The following is a 20,152-nucleotide window of genomic DNA, read 5'->3' as shown; positions in this document are numbered from 1 at the left end:
CTGCTCCAACCCGCCCCTCTGGTGCAACTGGACCATCCAGGTGGATCCTGGGAAGAGGGTCCACCTCCAACTGGAGGACCTGACCCCCCCCCATGACTGCCACCTCAAGCAGGACCAGGTCCACCTGGACGATCCTGCCGGTCACTTCAGGGCTCGCAGGATTCTGCAGAAGTGTTGGCGTGAGGCGGCGTACACCTCCTCCGCCGACACCCTGCACGTGGTTCTGCTGATCGGGGGCCGGCCCAGCCCCCCCTACAGGGGCTTCCACGGCCGCTACCAGGCCTTCGGACCCCCGGTGGTCTACGACTCACAAGAGTGGGACTCGGAAAGGAACAAGGACCTGGATCTGTCACCTGGACTTGTGGAGGAACCTTCTGACCCCACGTTGGATTTTTACCAAGAACCTTCGCCCCCCCCGGAGAGACCACAGGGGCCGGTGGAGGTGAGTCCAGCCCCGATTAGCGCGATACTGCTATTGAGTCATGTTTGACCCGCCTCCGTCTTCCTACAGGTGGGTGTTGACCACGCCCTCACAGCCGGGCCCACGGTTCCAGCAGGAGGAGGTGCCGGTGGGACCCCTTCAGAACCGCCGGTCTCAGACGTCGCCCCGCTACGTCACGCCCCCAGAGCCCGGACCCGCCCCCCAACGGCCAAACGAAGAAATGTGGAGGAAGATCCAACCCAGATGGGGGAGGGTCTGCACCAGGAGGGGGCGGATCCACAACAAAAGGGGGCGGGTCTGCACCAGGAGGAGGCGGGCCTGCACCATCAGGAGGCGGGTCCGCAGCAGGAGGAGGCGGGTCCGAAGCAGGAGGAGGCGGGTCCGCAGCAGGAGGAGGCGGGTCCGCAGCAGGAGGAGGCGGGTCCGCAGCAGGAGGAGGCGGGTCCGCAGCAGGAGGAGGCGGGTCCGCAGCAGGAGGAGGCGGGTCCGCAGCAGGAGGAGGCGGGTCCGCAGCAGGAGGAGGCGGGTCCGCAGCAGGAGGAGGCGGGTCTGCACCAGGAGGAGGCGGGTCCACGTCGGATGGAGGCGGAGAGATTGACGAACGCTGAGGACCGGATGGAGGTGGCGTCGGATCACAGAGGGAACCGTGAGTCTGCTTCTGGTCCCATGACGTTCTGATCTGACAGCTGATTGGATGAGGGCCAGATGAGGGGGAGGGGATTGAAATTCATTCCTGAAATCTTATTTTCTCTGATCAAAACTCAAAACATGTCAAAGACAAATGGAGACAACTGAACATTTGGTGTCAAAGTGAAGAACGGCTCTGGGGGGGCGACGCCTTCAGGGTCCCACATGACCAAACTACTTCCTGTTTCCTGTTAATGGATACCATTTGATGATGTCACTTCCTCCTCCTCCTGACTTCCTGTTTCCTGCAGGTTGCTGCGACGGCATGTCGGGGGGGGCCAAAGGCGTCTACGTGATGTTCTTCCTGCTCAGCGCCCTCATCCTGACGCTGCTGGGGGGGGCTGGCGTGCTCTACCAACGCCACCATCGGGGGGCGTTCCTGGTCCGCTGCCATGGCGACGGCAGCATCGCCCCCCCAAGTCGTAATGAGAACTACTCCAACCCCGCCGACCTGCCGCCCCCACCCCCACCGGCCTGGGGCCTCGGGGGGGGCTGGTCCCAGGTGAAGGAGCGCCCCCCAGTGGTGGACGTGCCGCTGCTGCGCTTCAGCCCGCTGCTGAAGACCTGTACCTGAGGTGGACCCCCCCGAGGTGGACACCCCCCCCCTCCCTAAAGTGGACCTGGTTCTGTCAGTTCAATGTTTAAATGTTGTTCAGTTAAAGTGGTAAAAACAGCATCACCTGGTCTGAGTTCCCCCCCCCACCTGACGTGAACGTGGACCCGGTCCGGGTTCAGGTCGATGGGGGGGTGGGGGGTCATTTGTAAAGTCAGGAAATATATTTGATTTGGAATTGATAAAATAAAGATTTTCAGTTTTGAATTAAAAAAAGCTCAACGTGACCCCCCCCCCACCCTGAAAAACAAAACAAAAACACCCCCAGTGGGTTTCCACATTCAGTTTAAATGAAGTGTCGTTTGTCCCGGTGGCTCCCAGAAACGCTGACCTGGTGTTTCCAGTATAACCCCCCCCCCAGTAATCCCATCAGTGTCATGGCTTCATCAGGAACCAGTTCCATCGTGTTTGATCCGACCCCCCAGCGATTTATTTTTCCATTAGTCGAAGTCGTTTCATCCTGGGCTGAAAGACAGGGGCGTGGTCTGCAGGGGCGTGGTCTGCAGGGGCGTGGTCTGCAGGGGCGTGGTCTGCAGGATGCCACAGCTCCTGTATCCGGTTCGTCCTGGGGGGCCGTGTTTCTCCTCTAACCCTGACCCCCCCTCAGGTGTAGATAGAGCAGCGTTTACAGTCCGGTCCCGCCGTCATCAGAGCGTCTGTCCTGCAGCCTGACGGACAGATGCATGCTGGGTAAAAAGCAGCCTGGGGTTGTTTGATTCTTCTGTGAGGGTTTCCTCCCCCGGGCGTGTTCCTGCAGGCCGGACCCCCGTGAGCGACGCCAGCCCACCCTCGCAGAACCCGAGATGACGCCGGCGCTGTGATTGGGCGATAAGGAGGTTCTTCTGAGGTGTGGCGTCCAATGAAACGCCGCCACCACACAGGAAACCAGACCGCCTTAAAGGAAACCAGACCGCCTTAAAGGAAGTCATACCGCCTTCAAGGAAGTCATACCGGCTTAAAGGAAGTTATACCGCCTTAAAGGAAACCAGACCGCCTTAAAGGAAGTCAGACCTCCTTAAAGGAAGACGGACCGCCTTAAAGGAAGTCAGACCTCCTTAAAGGAAGACAGACCGCCTTAAAGGAAGTCAGACCGCCTTCAAGGAAGTCAGACCGCCTTCAAGGAAGTCAGACCGCCTTAAAGGAAACCAGACCGCCTTAAAGGAAGACATACCGCCTTCAAGGAAGTCATACCGCAACCAGAGGCTGTTTAAGGCAGTCTGGTCTGGATTCCTGTTCCTGTGATGTGAGAAACACACACACACACACACACACACACACAGACACACACACACACACACACACACACACACACACACACACACACACACAGACACACACACACACACACACACACAGACACACACACACACACACACACACACACACACACACACACACACACACCTCCATTATGGGAATCACGGATGACCTTTGCATGAATAAATTCAGGGAGGATTAATGCAGGAGGTGTGTGTGTGTGTGTGTGTGTGTGTGTGTGTGTGTGTGTGTGTGTGTGTGTGTGTGTGTGTGTGTGTGTGTGTGTGTGTGTGTGTGTGTGTGTGTGTGTGGTGTTCATGATGATGGACCCCACGCCATAAAACATCAGCACGGCAACAGTCGCCACTGGGTGACGCCCAGCTGTGGTCGAGGCCCCGCCCCTCCCTTCTAACAACCGATTGGAGATCGCTTACAGCCAAAACAAAGGGGGGGGGGGCGGAGCCCTGAGGATTATTCTAGGGTTACAGCGATTAGCAGCCGCTGACCTTTGACCTCCAGTTCAGGATGACTTGATTTATGGCTCCTTCCATTCAGGGCGGGGCCTCAGCATCACCTGGATCTGTGTGTGTGTGTGTGTGTGTGTGTGTGTGTGTGTGTGTGTGTGTGTGTGTGTGTGTGTGTGTGTGTCTGTGTGTGTGTGTGTGTGTGTGTGTGTGTGTGTCTGTGAGGAATCTGCAAAAAGGGGGAGGAGCCTTCAAAACGGCATAGAAAGGGAAACAAATTGCGGCGTGGTCTTGGGGGCTCGAGGGCCCCCCAAACCCCCCCACCTTCCATCTTTTCCTGGCCAGAAAATCCCATAATCCTCCTTGTTTGATGTCCTGGAGCTGATGGCGTTTATCAGGAGGGCCCAAAAGGCGCTTTGTCCGCCGCACGGCGGCCGGGGGGGTTCGGATGTCACAGCGGCGATAGAGCCGGTAACTTGAGCTTAATCCGGGTTCATCCGGCCCCGGTGCCGGCGCAGGTGTGTGGCCCCCCCAGCCCAGAGCGGCCCGGCTCCAGGGGCCGAAGGCGGCGGGGGGGAACCCACACACTCCACCTCTCGCCCGGGAGGCTGTGGCCCCGCCCCCACGGAGCGGCGCCTGTTATCACATTTTAATTAAAGATACGGGACGACCTTTTCCTGCCGGGTCGGGTTTTTTGGGGGGGGGGGGGGGCACGGGTCGGGTTCGGTTCCAGGTCCTGATGGGTTCAGGGAGTCTCTGATTGGAGGATTGAATCTGAACCACGCCCACCAAGCCAGCGAGCTTCTGCCTCGTTTAAAGTCTGAAGCGGGTCCCAGATGCCCCGCCCCCATCTTTGACATTGCTGCCGGTTGTGGGCGGGGCTTCCTGACCGACGACCTCTGCTTGTCTAATTGGCTTTTGAAGCCACTCCTTCAATAACAGAATGAATTTCCTGTAATCCAATCAGATCGCTCCGGCCGGCGCCCAGTGATCCATAAACACTACGATGATGAGGTCATCGCTCGCCGCACGCTGCCGTCTGATTGGCTGCTGATGCCTGGTGGTTTGAAGGGTTTCTCCAGCAGCTTCCATCACGCCTGATGCCCCCACCTTCCTGCTGGGGTGGGGGGGTGTCTGGCTCCGCCTGCTTCACCACCCCCAGAAGCTGCTCCACTAAGCAGGAGGATTCATTGATCGATGGATCGATCGATTGATGATAGTTTACCCTGTTTGGGGTGTTTGGAGGTGACCAACAGGGGGCGCCAGAGGGCAGCTGATGCTGCTGATGCAGCCGATGGGGATGACAGCAGCAGTGTTTGACATGACGTCACGTGTTGATCTGAACATGTTTAGGGTCCGGTGTTTGTTTGTTTGTTTGTTTGTTTGTTTTATTTGTTTGTTTATTTATCTCTGTACACCTGAGACAGATAACGTGATGTCATCACTTCCTGTTCGCCTTAAGGTCCAGCGATTCAATGAGATGTCTGTCTGTCTGTCTGTCTGTCTGTCTGTCTGTCTGTCTGTCTGTCTGTCTGTCTGTTGAATTCTGCAACTTTCTCCGGGATTATTAAAGTATCTATCATCTTTATATATATATATATATATAATTTTATATATATCAGATCACCTGAATGTCTTGCTAAATGAAGCTGAGCATGGGTAGGTGGGTAGGTAGGATAGGTATGCAAGTGGTGTAGGAAGGTAAGTAGGTAGGTATGCAGGTGGTTAGATAGGGTAGGTAGGTAGGGTAGGTACTGTAGGTAGGTAGGTTGCACCACAGGGTCCTGTCGGATGCTGGTGACCACAGGCTGGTAGAACATCCACAGGCGCTTCCTGCAGGCGTTGGATGCCCTCAGCCTCCTCTGGAGATACATCCTGTGGGAGCGTTCTGGTCCAGCTGCCTCGTGTTGCTGGTCCAGTCCAGCTTGTTGTCGAAGCCACAGCCCACGACATTTATAGGTCTGCACAACCAATCAGAACTGGTCTAGGTCCGGGTCGGTCCCTCCCGAAGTCAATGACCGGTTGGTAGTGTTGAAGAATCCAGAAAGAGGATCTTCACAGTGCCGCTTGCCTTCTTTAGATGTAGAGGATGGCGTCCTGCACGCCGACCCCCCCGGTAGGCAGACTGTAAAGAGTCCTCAGCATGCTGCACCTGAGGAGCCTGAGGAAGAGCCGCTCCAGAGTCTTCATCAGATGTAAGTCGTTGGGCACGCTGGGCTGGTTCTTTTTGGAACCATGTATGATGTGTGTTCCAGATGCTTTTCGGGGCCAAAAGTTCCTCAGTTCTCCTCTCACCTGGTCTGCTGTGAGGCAGGGAGGGGGCAGTGATGGTGGTGAGAGCTGGGGGGTGAGGGGAGGCAGTCTGAAGTAAGGAAGAGGGCTTAGCTAGACTGAACTAAGCTAACGTAGCATCAGACTCTACTGTATGGGTCCAGTGGTCCGACCGGGAGCTCGATCCGCCACCGAACGGGGGTTATCTTGGGCTGACTCATCGCTCGCGCCCTTAGCGTGGCGTACTAATTGCAGCCCTTGTCCTGGAGCGGCCTCCTGCGCCAGCGCTCTCTGATGTGGCGCGCCCTCGTCATGCCGCTGCTCCAGCCGGGCGTGACCGTGTCACGGCTCCAAACCACCGGCGTGTGAAGTCGGCGCCAGGTGCTGCAGGACAACGCATAACTGGGAGCTTAGCACGTGTTTGAGGTGACAATGGGATGCCATGTTCCTCCACGGACGGGTTTGACGTGAAGATTTGACAAAATCCAGGCAGGAGGGTCAGGCTGCACCGGTTCCCGATGAGAACCTGAAAACTGGTATGTGTTCCACCGCCCAACCGTTTTAACTGAAGGGAGTTGGATCAGGATCTGAAGCTGCATCAACAAGTTAGCAGGAAATATCAATGAGTCGTAAAACCTCAAACTCCAACAGTAATTATATAATATCTGGGGGGCCAGAGATAACTCAGCCAAGGGCCGAATCCGGCCCCCGGGCCTTGACTTGACAAACCGACTGACCCACAGACCGACTGACCCACAGACCCACAGACCCACAGACCGGTACCGGTCAGTTGTTACCAGTTAGCTTCCTGACCGTCAGTGTTTAGCTAGCAACCGTTAGCATCTGCTCCTCAGGGGGGCGGGGCTCCAGCTGAGCCTCCTCTGATTATTGGCTGGTTAGAATTGCTTTAATTGGGATCTGTTTGATTTTCACCAATGTCAGATACCCCCCGCCCCCCCTTCAGGCCGGGGGGCCCTGGGGGTGACCTCCCAGCGGCTCAGGAACCCGTTTGAAGTGTCAGCGCTTCAATCGGGTTCCTGCACAGGACGGTGTGTGTTTGGGGGGGGGTCACATGTTCGTCATATGGGTGGGTTCCGAGTGCTCCTGTCAACACGCGTGTTCACTTCCTTCACTTTGAACGACACAAACACAACAATGAGCACACATCACAGATCATCACCATGGTAACAGCAGGACAACACCCCCACACTGAGTACCACATGGTATCACCCAGAACCTTTAAATGTGGGCTCAGGTTCCTGGGGGACTCTTTTAGACGTGACACAATGGAGACCAAAGACCCAGCAGGTGAGACACCTGATCCCAGCACCACCTGGCTACACCTAGCTTAGCATCTAATGTAGGGTGTTAGCATCGGGAGCTAATGCAGGGTGTTAGCAACAGCAGCTAATGTGGGGTGTTTTTCATCAGCATCTAATGCAGGGTGTTAGCATCAGGTTAGCATCAGCATATAATGTAGGGTGTTAGCATCAGCGTCGAATGTAGGGTGTTAGCATCATAATCTAATACAGGGTGTTAGCATCATCGTCGAATATAGGGTGTTAGCATCAGGTTAGCATCAGCATCTTATGCAGGGTGTTAGCAAGAGCGTCTAATGTAGGGTGCTAGCATCAGCATCTAATGCAGGGTGTTAGCATCAGGTTAGCGTAGGCATCTAATGTAGGGTGTTAGCATTAGCATCTAATACAGGGTGTTAGCATCAGGTTAGCATCAGCATCTTATGCAGGGTGTTAGCAAGAGCGTCTAATGTAGGGTGCTAGCATCAGCATCTAATGCAGGGTGTTAGCATCAGGTTAGCATCGGCATCTAATGTAGGGTGTTAGCATCAGCGTCGAATATAGGGTGTTAGCATCAGCATATAATACAGGGTGTTAGCATCAGGTTAGCATCAGCATCTAATGCAGGGTGTTAGCAACAGCGTCTAATGTAGGGTGTTAGCATCAGCATCTAATGCAGGGTGTTAGCATCAGCATCTAATGCAGGGTGTTGGCATCAGGTTAGCATCAGCATCTAATGTAGGGTGTTAACATCAGCATCTAATGTAGGGTGTTAGCAAGAGCGTCTAATGTAGGGTGCTAGCATCAGCATCTAATGCAGGGTGTTAGCATCAGGATCTAATACAGGGTGTTAGCATCAGCGTCGAATGTAGGGTGTTAGCATCAGCATATAATACAGGGTGTTAGCATCAGGTTAGCATCAGCATCTAATGCAGGGTGTTAGAATCAGGATCTAATACAGGGTGTTAGCATCAGCGTCGAATGTAGGGTGTTAGCATCAGCATATAATATAGGGTGTTAGCATCAGGTTAGCATCAGCATCTAATGCAGGGTGTTAGCAACAGCATCTAATGTAGGGTGTTAGCATCAGCATCTAATGCAGGATGTTAGCATCAGGTTAGCATCAGCCTCTAATGTAGGGTGTTAGCATCAGCATCTAAAGTAGGTTGTTAGCATCATCATCTAATGCAGGGTGTTAGCATCAGCATCTAATGTAGGGTGTTGGCATCAGCATGTAATGTAGGGTGTTAGCATCAGCGTCTAATGTAGGGTGTTAGCATCGGCGTCTAATGTAGGGTGTTAGCATCAGCAGCTAATGTAGGGTGTTAGCATCGGCGTCTAATGTAGGGTGTTAGCATCAGGTTAGCATCAGCATCTAATGTAGGGTGTTAGCATCAGCGTCTAATGTAGGGTGTTAGCATCGGCGTCTAATGTAGGGTGTTAGCATCAGGTTAGCATCAGCATCTAATGTAGGGTGTTAGCATCAGCATCTAATGCAGGGTGTTAGCATCAGGTTAGCATCGGCATCTAATGTAGGGTGTTAGCATCAGCGTCTAATGTAGGGTGTTAGCATCAGCAGCTAACAGACTAAATACACAAGCGGCGGGGGGCAGCTGATGAAATCAGAGGCAGGACCCCCCCACTCACCCCCTCCCGTGTTGTGGAATCTGCCCCCCATGAGTCCATGTAGTTTTGTGGGGACCTGGGGGCCACACCGGCCGGGCATGGACAGGGTTTTCTGTGCCGCCCCATCAGTTGGTGTTCCGGTCCAGCCGATTGGACGGACCCGAGGGGTCCGCCCCCCCTGGCGGCGGATCGAACCATCAGGCGGAGCCGAGCGTCCTGTCTGCCCGCTACGCCACAGGATCACGGCTGGACACGGGGTAATTCCTGTGACCTCTAACTCATGGGGGGGCATAGAGGAAAAGGATGGCGCCACAGGTTTATTTCCTATCTGGCTGCCCCGCCTCCTGCCCCCCAGCCGCCACCTGATCCAGGCCCCCGTCTGGAGAGCAGCAATAAGACACGAGTGTGTCTGGGATTAGCACCTGATTAGCTCCTTAGCGTAGCCGCGGCTTTGATGTCTGGAGGAGGGCGGAGTCTGGCCTGCCTGGAGGGGCGGTACCTTTAACAGTCATCCATCGATCAATTATCAATTATCCGTTATCTATTACCTCCTGTGGTGTTGATTTTCAAAGGAGACCCGATTGTTCCTGCAGCTACCGGCCAATCAGCAGCCTGCTGGCTTCAGCGTTAACCTGCTGGTCCCAGTCCAGACTCCGCCTCTTCAGGAAGCTGTGAGGAACCCCCCACCCCCCCAGCCTGCAGGTGAGTCTATGAATGAAGCAGCAGTGAAACCAGCCAATCACGTGCAGCCAAATTAAACACGAAAGATTGAAAGGTCACATGACCCTAATCACTGGTCTCTCAGCCAATCACGGTGGTCCTGGTGGCCTGAAGCCTTCTGGCTGACATCAGCAGTCTCTCCTCGCTGGAGGTCGGGGAGTTTCCCAGCATGCCTCTGTGCTGCGGCCGGGGGGGGGTTAATCGGTGTCCGGCCCTCCTGCTGTCCTGCACCGCTCACAGATATCATGTGTATGCTAATGCTAGTGCTAATGCACATGCTTAATTGGAGGGGAGGGGCTGGGGGTCGGGGTTGCGATCATGTGTGAAATTGATTTGTGAGGGGGCGGTGGGAGGGGGGAACGGGGGCGGGGCTTAAACTTCAGAAGAGAATGTGGAGGATCTCTGCAGCTCCAGTGGCTCCATTACGGAAACTTTACAGAACCTAAAATTAAAAATTATTTGAGTTTAACAGGAACCCAGAGGTTTTATTACATTAAAATTTGCTTCTTTTTTTCCTCACATTCTTAAATCTCAGGATTTTTTCCCCACAAAAACAGTGAAATAAAAAATAAAATCTACATAAATATAGAATTTAGAATAAATATTTATAGAAGATAAAGATAGAATGGATGTGTAAAATCACATTTTGTTTTTATTGTTTACGGTTAACAAATAATTAGCATAAATGCATCTGTCGGCGTTACTGAGCGGTTCTGATCGTCCGTCCAATCACGTCGTTGTAAAGCGATGACCTCAAAAGGTGGGCGAGACGTCGTTTCAATGACGCAATTCAACATTAATGACCTCCAGTCGTTGATTTAACTGAATGCGTTACCATGGAGACGTGGGGAGGCCCGGATCGGAGCCTGAATGAACCGCCCGGCGTGGGACCTTCTGGTCATTCAGTCTCTGCGCGTCCTGGTGTGGAAATCAAACGCACCCCGATCTGTTTCCTTTTGATGAGTCTGCTGGCTTCGAAACAAACGCCTCAAGTATATTATATCAGACCGCTTCTTCAGCAACGCGGCGCTAAAGCAGATTAGCATTTAATTAATGTAACTCCAGCCAGATTACAGCCGGCCCAGCCGTGTGAGCGGCGCCGCCGTCATCTTGACCTCCGAGCGCCGGATTAAAGACACAAGAATGGAGATTTTCCTCCACTTTGATGGGATAACTCGTCTAATCTTTCACAGCGACGGGACGAATAAAGTGTTTTAAAGCGTAATACCTGCTAACGCTAACGCTAACAACGCCTCCACTTCCGAAAAGGTCTTTTTTTTTTCTTTTTCTTTTTCTGAAGAGGATTCTCAACCGAGTCATCGTGAAGGAATTTTGGTCCCTGGATTTTGTAGAATTAGTAGCTCTGAAATAAAATAGAAAAACAACGTAAATTAAAAATATAAATATTTGAAATGATTAAACATTTTAAAATCGACACAGATTTGTTGTTGTTTTTTCTTTAATGCAGGTTATTGATGCAAAAGTGTAAAAAATTTAATTTTAAAAATCAAATTTATTCTTATTAATCAAAAACGCAGAATCAAACCGACTAAAACTAAAATTTAAAAATGTAAACAATTTTTTTTCATAAATCGTCACATTTTGAAATCTTGGTCCTTAAAGAATCAAATCTGTGATGTCATTTGTTTCTTTATCGCCCCTCCCCCCCGATCCCAGATGTTACCCCCCCCCAACCACAGCATTTTTTTTTTAGTTTTGGTGTCGCCTTTTCAAACATTCTTGAACAGTGGGATAAATGGGGGGGGGTCGGGGGGGTCAGGGGGGTCGGGAGGGATTAGGCGACGGATCCTCAGGCATTGTCTGACAATCTGCAGAGAAAAAGCATTGGTTGGGTTTTGATTTGGTGGGGGGCGGGGCGGGGGGGGCAGGTGGTGTTATTGGATGGACATTTGGAGTTTCAGAATAAAAGAGGCAAATGGAGGCGGAGTCAATGCAGCTCCTTGTCTCTCATTGGCTGTAGATTTGTTGACCTCAGGCTGGTTTTTAAACTTTATCACCCCCTCATGACCCCCCCCTCCTGTTGATATCGTCATGACGACCAGCATTGATTTATAGTTCTAACTGAAGTTGATGTGATGACAGGAAGTGAACGCCTGACGTTCAGAACTATTGATCAGCTCAGTCTGCTGGTATTGATGAAGCAGTGAACACTGATCAGTGATCGATCAGGTTCTGGAGCCTCAAATCTAGTTTTTTCTTTCAGTTTAACTTTTATTAATCAGGTATTGATCACATGACTTGCAGCCAATGAACATCCAGTTTGGTTCCACGACTAAACCGTCATGTTATTGATCATCCTACCTCTGTCCTGATAGCCAATCACATTGACCGACAATTGATCACCTGTGCGTTATGTCTCTAATGAAGAGGAAGAGCTCCTCCCACTGTGTGCTGGTTGGTCTGGTGTGGATCAGGGGGTGTCGGCCTCCAGCTGGAGTCCCCCCCCCCCGATGGCGTGGAGCCATCAGCAGCAGATTGATTCATTTCACTAATGTGTGACCCTGTTGGGCGATATGACACCCCCGGTGTTCTGACGGGGCCCCGGGGGGCCAACAGAGCCCAGCTAATGGGGGGGTTATAATAATATCTAATATTATTATTATTATATTAGATATTAGGACAAAATCAGTCAGTCATGTGACCATAAATGTTTTATTTCACGTTTTTTTGTGTGTCTTGATGAGCAGTGAGACACCAGAGGAGTCTTTAGGGGTTTTTTCTTATAATAAATTTAAATTTGATTAATTTCATATCCTCAGAATTTAAAGTTAAACAATAGGATTCAGATTCCATTGATTATTTATTAACGATGAAGCAACCGTTCAGAATTTCCCTCAATTTCTCTCAAATCAAAGACAAATTCAAACAAAGAAAATTAAAGAAAATTAATTTTTTGACAAACTTGAGTTCATGAAATCAAATATTTTAATTTCCCCCCGACCGTCACGACGGCGGCCATCTTTAAATCCACCAGCTGACGTGCTTCCGGTCCCGTTTGAGTCCAGATGTCTGCAGCAGCAAAGGGGGTGTGTGTGGAGGGCGTGGCCATTACGCAGGTGCTGCCCTCCCCGACACCCCCCCCTGAAGGTCTCATTCTTCTGGTCCCGTCCCGTCCCGCCGCCGCCCCAGCGACACGCATTGTTGCTCTATGCTAATGGGCTAACGCTGGGACAGAGGCTCGGGGAGGGGGGCGCCCTGAGCTCAGCGCCGGGACAGAGAGCGTAGGCCGGCCCATAAATGAAAGTTGGCCTTAAATCCAGGGGGGGGATAATGGAGGCGGAGGTTGGGGGGCCGCGCTGCGGCGCCCAGATAAACAGAGGGATTACGCGTCGGTTGTGCATCGCTCGTCTCCTCTGGGTGGCCCTGAACCGTCACCGAGGGAGGGGCGGGGGGGGGGACGCCTGGACATTCAAACGCCAAAGAGCAGCGAGCTAATTCCATCAAAGACTGAGAAATTACACATTAATTTATTCCCGCCCCCCGCCCGGCCCCCTTTCTCTACTTCCAGTCGGATTGGGGGTTCGTTCTGCAACATCTGGTCCCCCCACTCGCCCCGCGCCCAGAGATTAGTCCGGTCCGACGTGAAGGTAATCATTAAAAGTGTTGCTCCTTCGCAGGCCACGCATGGCGGCGGCCGCGGCGCCGCGGCGCCGCGATTAGCAATTGTAATTTTAAAGAATAATTAAAGAAGTTAAATGATTCTGTAAATGTAGAACAAGTCGAGTCTTTGTGCTCAAAGAGGGGGGGGAGCGTGAACCGCCGTCGTACGGCTGGGCGCGTCGATAACCGCGCCGCTAATGGAAGAACGGCCGCCGCCGCGGCGCTAATGATGGATTCTGGAGGGTTTTCAGGATTTTTGCTCGCAAACGCCGCCGGAACGCAACGAGAAAGAAAGGAAAAGAAAAGCAACGATAGAACGTAAGGACGAAAGAAGTGGGCGGAGCCTCGTGTTAGTGATGTCATCAAACGGTTTCAACTTTAATCTCAGTCCACTTCAACGATCGTCCGTAATCCAACAGGAAGACGGCGGCACGGCCAGTTATGTTCTTATTCTTGGTCCAGGGTGCTAATGCTAATGCTAATGCTAACATTAAGCTACTGCTGTGACAGCTAGCAGGAAGGCAACTAGAAGTTTTCGCTAATCAGTTGGAATTGATCACAGATTCACACTGTCTCCTCCTTTGACTCCATTTGAACTGATGTTATTGATTATCGATCGATTTGATTGATTGTGTCAGTTATCTTTATTAAAACATGTATTTACTGATCAAACATATTTTTATGCCGATGAGCTGGTGTCAGGTCCGAGTCATTGGTTCACATCCTTCAATCATCCATCATCATTTCAGTGATTGGTTGCTGGGGGGCTCCCCCTCCTGTGGTGTCGATCTCAGGCTCCGCCTCCTTTAGGAGAAAAATGGAGCGAAATCGAAAAACGTGGTGAAAACGTGTTAAAATGTTTCATCAATCACGACTCGGCAACTTTAACTTAAACTGAATCAATCAGTCCATCAGCCGTCGTCACCACCAGCTCATAAGCTCCTCCCCTTCCTAAACACACACACACGGCTCTCGTGGAACTGATCTGTTTGATTGATGGCGAGGTCGCCTCCCACATCTCGTGACATCACTCCTGACTGCCACCCCCTCCGTTGCCGCGACAACAAGGAGACTTTTTAAGTTGTAAATTTAACCTCTCGTTGCTGAACGCTGCCAGTAAATCTTCCGTACTGGGGGGGGGATTACGCCGGTAACCGGATCGGATGGAGGTGACCTTGAAGGCAGCGGTTGTTTTGGGCGGGTCCAAGGCGTCGCCGTGGGTAACCGCATCAGTGTGAGGCTGGATGGAGATGAAAGCAGGCGCCGAGGCGACCTCCACTGTCGGAGTCAAAGACATGAAACCCGTCGGCGCCACGGCGGACCCACCCCCACCGCACCAATGAACAGGAGGTACACTTCACAATAAAATACACAAACAAACAAACAAACAAACATAAACCACCAGGTTTGACTCGTAGAATTTCTGTCCAATCGGTTTATCGATGGAACGCCATGACGACCGGTTCCGGTTCCTCGTAGCAGGAGTTGGGGTGGAGGTCATGTGACCAGCCGGGATTGGTTCATTTTGATGAGAGTCGATTTTTATTGCATGGCTCTCAATTTTGTTCCGAAAAACTATTCTCCGAAAATCGTCTTTTCCCATGATCCTCTTGGCTGCATCTCGCCGAGGAGCCCGACAGATCTTGAAAGAACACAAAGGCACAAAGAGGGCGGCGGCGGCGGCGGCGTTGGCCGTCTCGGGCCCGGCCCGGCCCGCCACTCCGCCACCCCCCCCACTCCAGTTGTGAGCGATGCTAATGAGGCGGCTCTGACCCCCCCTCCCTCAGTGCTTCCCATGTTTTCAACACCTTCAAGGACCGCATGGCGCTCGTGGCATAAAGACAACTAAATGAGAAATCTGAACGTTTTTTTGTGACGCCGGAGGCGTGCGGGGGGGGGGGGGGTTCGGGGGCTCTTCCCTTTTCAACCTGGCCGCCCATTCAGCGTCCCCAACCCCCACCCCCACCGTAAAGAAAAGGGAATCTGCCGCAGGGGGTGTGGACGAGTAAACTTTTCAGGAAAAGGGTATATTTGCCAACCCCAAGTAATACTCAATTTACAGCTGGGGAGGGGGGTGGGACGCAGGAAGAATATGCGGGTTGGGGGGGGCAGGGATGCTCAGATTTCTCACAACCGCCGTAATGAGATCACGAACATCTTGAGCCGGGCTGGACTATGGCGGCCAAACAACAGGCGCCCAGATGAAAGGTTGGACGGCCGGGTTCCTGCTGCTCGCTTCTGAGGCGCTTTAATAGCGCGGCGCCCTCAGAAAGGGTCCTGGGTAGTCGCTGGTATTAGAGGCCAGGGACACTGCTTAATAGGATGATGCCTTTTGGCTTTTGTGGGGAGATGATTAAGGGCCCCGTTGTCACCGGGGCCCGTCGAGCACAGGGCTCTAGAATCCACTCGGCCGGGCTTATTGTCTGGTCTCCGCAGTGGGAAGACTCTCTTTTGATGAAAACACCTCTCAGGGATCAGGTGAGCTCCGCTTTGGAGTCGACTCCCCCCTTCAGAATACCTCGAGTGCTTTGTTTTCCTCTAAAGACCCTTGAATCCTTCATGGCGGTCGCACAAAGGCCCAACGCCGCCGAGGGCAGCAGAGATGAACTTTACCGACGGCGGTCCTTCAGATTTACCAAGACTCATCATATGATGACAACCACAGGTCGTCTGTGGTGTCCCAACGACCCTACGGGGTTATGAGATAGGCTAGGCTAGGCTAGGTTCGTCAAAAACGAAAATATGGAGCGAGCTGATCGTTGTTGACCCTTGATCAGAGGTAAAATAGATCAGTAAAAGGAATTCTAGACTCTTGTTAACCCTAAAAGTCTCCACGAAATGTTCTTGATTGACCACCAGAGGAAGACGCTCAACCAGAACAGGAAATAGCCAATAAATCAGATTCTACGAACGTATCTTTTCCTCTTAAATTGTCTTAGGAGTTGGGAGTCGTCACGGTTTACCGGTCGGGCCGACGTCCAAAGCGGAATGTCCATTTTCCCCCAATCAATGGCGATCCTTTCAATCAGCAGAGCTTTATTATACCCCGAGGATTAGTTGTGGTGACTTAAGAAGCTCCACTACCTCCGTGCCCCCACCATCTGCAACCGCCACCCCCTCACCGAAACAGCACAAGGATACGGCCGGCCCTTTCTCTCTCTGCTAACAAGGCGACTCCAAAGTAAGGCCCACTCCAAGTAATTAAATCAATCCCTTTGTGCTGCTGATATTCCCCTTCAGCGGGCGGCGGCCCGGGATCGGATTCATGCATATTCAGCCTGGAGCTGCCCAAACCTTGTACCGAACACTTCTTATTCCTGCATCATCGGCAGCCAACGAACCCAACATCGCCAATTTTTTTTGGGGGGGGGGTCTTAGAACCTCTTTTTATATACTTCCATTTGTTCCAAAGGGACAAATGAGGAGCGTCCGTCGGCTCCGTGAGATGAGGAGAAGTTAGGGCGGGAGCCTGAAGGACAAATTGGATTAGCAAGTATTGGATTAAAGGTAAAACGGAGGGATAACAAACAAGAAAAGCTGCCTGTGATCACAGGCTTTAAGACATTTCTTTTCCTCCCCAATCCCTTTCTTCTCGCCCTCCCCCCTTCTTCTTTCTTTCTTTTTGAGGAGTGATCCCAGGCTTAAGACAGACTTATTAAAACTGGGAATAATTTGTAATGCTCCCCTAACCCTCGGGGTCAATCCAGATTTGTTATCTAAAGCAAACAGGGAGGAAAAACGTCCGACGACAAGACGACAGGGCTTTACAGCCGTGTCCAAGGGCTTCTGGGAGATTTGCGCTTTGTGACGGCGTTATCCCCAGACGTTTATTTGAGCGGGACGGGAACCCTCCATGAGGATCAAGCTAATAATTGCTCTAAATCTTTCTAATTATGCGGCTTTTCGTCATTAAAGTCGTAAAGTCGCTGCTCAAAAATGCAAAAGGCGTCTGATAAATCGCGATAAGAAAAACAGAGCGGGAAATAGATGACAGGAGGTGAGTGCTAGCGCCGGCCACTCTCATTAGCCTTATCGTTTTAGCGTAGCGCCGCCTCAGATTGGGATCTTAATCTTATTTGGTTATGGAGGCTCCGTTCACACCGACAAACACCAAGACCTTCAGGGAACTAATCCAGGGACAAAAACCCCGGCCTGGTTTTCTCCGATGGCTCCTGGGTTTGTTCCTCGGGGTTGTGGTTCAAGGGCCCGAGCTTAGCGGCCCCAGATCCGCCGGGCTAAATCTGGGGCTAAGTGGGTTGGGGTTAGCTGTTTTGTTCTCCATATTCTCCATTCGCTATCTGGGTGGAACGTTAGAGGAACAGGTGACGTCTGAAGGTGACCCCCCGACGGACAGCTGTGATGTCATCAAGGGCGTAACGCACAGGAAGTAGCATCAGAAACACATCTGTGTAAAGACAAGTAGCAGTTAGCTGCTTGTAGCTGTTAGCGGCTAGCAGTAGGTAGCATGTAAAAAGGAACAAACTGGAACGCCATCGTCACAACTTTTCCAGGAAGTCACAATAAAAATCCTGTCACCGTTTGGAGCACGGCGTCACCGCCGTGACATCACTTCCTGGCGTCACAGGAAGTCACGACGCGGGTTGTCTTCACCAAGCGCTGAAGGTGTGTGTCCACATTTCCTTCCACAAACAGGAGTGTGTGCAGGTCCGATTTTAACCAATGAGGAGGAAGTTAACTGTCACCATGACAACCTGAGAAAGCCCCCGCCCCCTCCTGATCAATGCCTCTCGCGTCCGTCGACAAACGGTAATCCTCCTCAAATCGCCCTCGCTGGCAGTTTGTGTTGCAGCCGTTTGCAGTGGATTATGGGAGCCGCTGGTGGCGAGCGTTCAAATCAATGTTTATTAATGGTCCTGTAAGTGTTTAAAGATTAACTCATTAACATATTGATGAAGTTTTGGGCGTCGCCGGGGGGGCTGAGAAGGAGCTGGAGAGGGTCTGATGAGCGCCAGAGAGGAGGAAGAGGACCGCCGCCGCCGGTCTTCAAGATTAATATTTGAGGGGGTGGAGTCCAGGTGTGATGATGTGGGCGGGTCTCCTTTGGGACAGTTGAGTTCATCCCCTGATAAAGAACCTGATCCATAATCAATCGATTCTGATTAGGTTGGAGGCCGGAACTTTTAAAACGTGTGGATTCTCTCCTGCACAGCTGACGCCTGTGGAGATGCTTGCCTCGGTCACGTGACTACCTTCTTAAAGGGGCCGCTCCGGCCTCGGTCACATGACTACCTTCTTAAAGGGGCCGCTCCGGCCGCTAATGCAGAACACGTTAGCGCTAAACTGAAACTCCCAAGCTAGCAGAATCATCAAGAAACAAACGTTGGTGTGACGTTACGAGAACGCTGCTAATAAAGTTTATACAAACCGGGTTCACCTTTATGATTATAGTTAAAACAGTTTAGCGTCACACTGTCTGACACAACACAACTGACAGCATAAACACTTTATACTCCACTGATGCTTATTTATGCCTTTTTTATTTCTACATTTTGTGTTTGTTTATGTTTTATATGAGCACTTCCCCCTTTTTGTGCTCTCTGCGTTGTGTTTTATGTAACAGAGAATTTGCCAGATGAAACCTAATTAAAGGATTAAACGTTTATTTCTACCTCTACGTGAACCTGTCGGTGGCGTTAAACCGGTCGGTTAAGCGTTGGTCTAACCGTCTGTAGCGTCTCTCAGGGCTTTGTTCTGATCCATCAGAACCATCCCCGTCGCCGCTACGCAGATGATGCACTGCTTTATCTCTCATAATGGAATCGTTTAGCCCCTCCCCTCGTGGGTTTGTGTTATTACCCATGACCACCGTCTGTGGACCGCCGTTGTGAAGAGAAGGAAGGAGTTCCAGGACTGTCTTTGGTTGGGTCAACAAACGAGCTAAACGTCGCTAACGTCCGTCCCATCAGCACCTGGACCTCAGTGGGCGGAGTCCAACCGGAGCAGGAAGGATGCTAACTCTTTAGCTACTGCTAGACAAAAAAACAGGTGTTAGCTTCAGATGCTAGCTCTGTGACTCTAACAGGAGTGGCCCCGATGGAGAAGCTGGTGCCCCCCCCCCGGTGTTTGTCTGTTTGTCTGTTTGTCTGTTGGTGTCTGATCTCCACAGACACCTGGAGGGACCTTGGTGACTCCTGATGATCAGGAGGGTGGGGGACGTTCCTGGGTGTTGACATAATCTCCACTAATCCAGATTAAAACTGTGATGTCCCCGAGGCGGCGCTGGTTTTTACCTGGAATGCCACCTGTTTATTTCCTGGTCACACCTTTTGATCGACGCTCCTTTGAAGCTCCTCTGTAGATTTAAGTCCTGTCGGTATGGGGTGGGGGCAGGGGGTGGGGGGTGTTAGGGCAAAACCGGTGCATTCCTGCGGGCCTCGCCGCCGTTCACATGGTTACTGCTGCTGTGCATTGTGGGAGATTTGTGAATGAGCGCTGGCCGTGTTTTAACGTGATCGCCGGAGGGCCGACGAGTGAAAGACCCAAGAACAGAGCTGGGGGGGCGGCGAGGGGGGGGTAATCCTAAAAGGATTGGAAGTTACCCCCAACACACACACACACACAGGGGGTGATGGGTAGTGGTGGGGGGGTCATTGGTTTGGTGGCTTTGGTGTCTGACCCCCCCCCATCATTGTTGGGCTCCTTAATGAGGGGGGCGGGGCCTCAGGGCTGTGATTGACAGCTGTGTGTCCTCATTGCCGTACGTGACCTCAGATAGCGTGATGCTACGTGAAGCTAGCTAAGATCAGAAGGTGGTCTCACACTGCCTCCCCTTAACGGCTACCTGCTATCAGGTGCTAACCACTACTAGCGGCTAACTGGAGCGCAGTTAACCTCATTGTTGTTCTCATAGTTATTAGTTGTTTTGATGTTTTTATTTTTATTATTATTTTATTTTTTTCAGATCAGCTTTGTTTAATAGCAGAGACCTCCATGCTAGCAGGGGCTGCTAACAACGCTAGCAGGGGCCGCTAACGACGCTAATGCTAAAGTAGAGGACTTTCATAAGCAGTGAAGTTAAAAGAAATGTACTGATGGCCGGATAATTTGTTCTTTTTTATATAAAATCTGAAAATGATTTTTGAATGAGGGGCCTCTAGCGCCCCCTGCAGCCTTGGATGTCCTGAACAAACTT

This window comes from Antennarius striatus, chromosome 8 (genome assembly GCF_040054535.1).
Source record: "Antennarius striatus isolate MH-2024 chromosome 8, ASM4005453v1, whole genome shotgun sequence".
In the NCBI taxonomy this organism is placed as follows: Eukaryota; Metazoa; Chordata; class Actinopteri; order Lophiiformes; family Antennariidae; genus Antennarius; species Antennarius striatus.
This window is presented reverse-complemented; position numbering follows the sequence as displayed.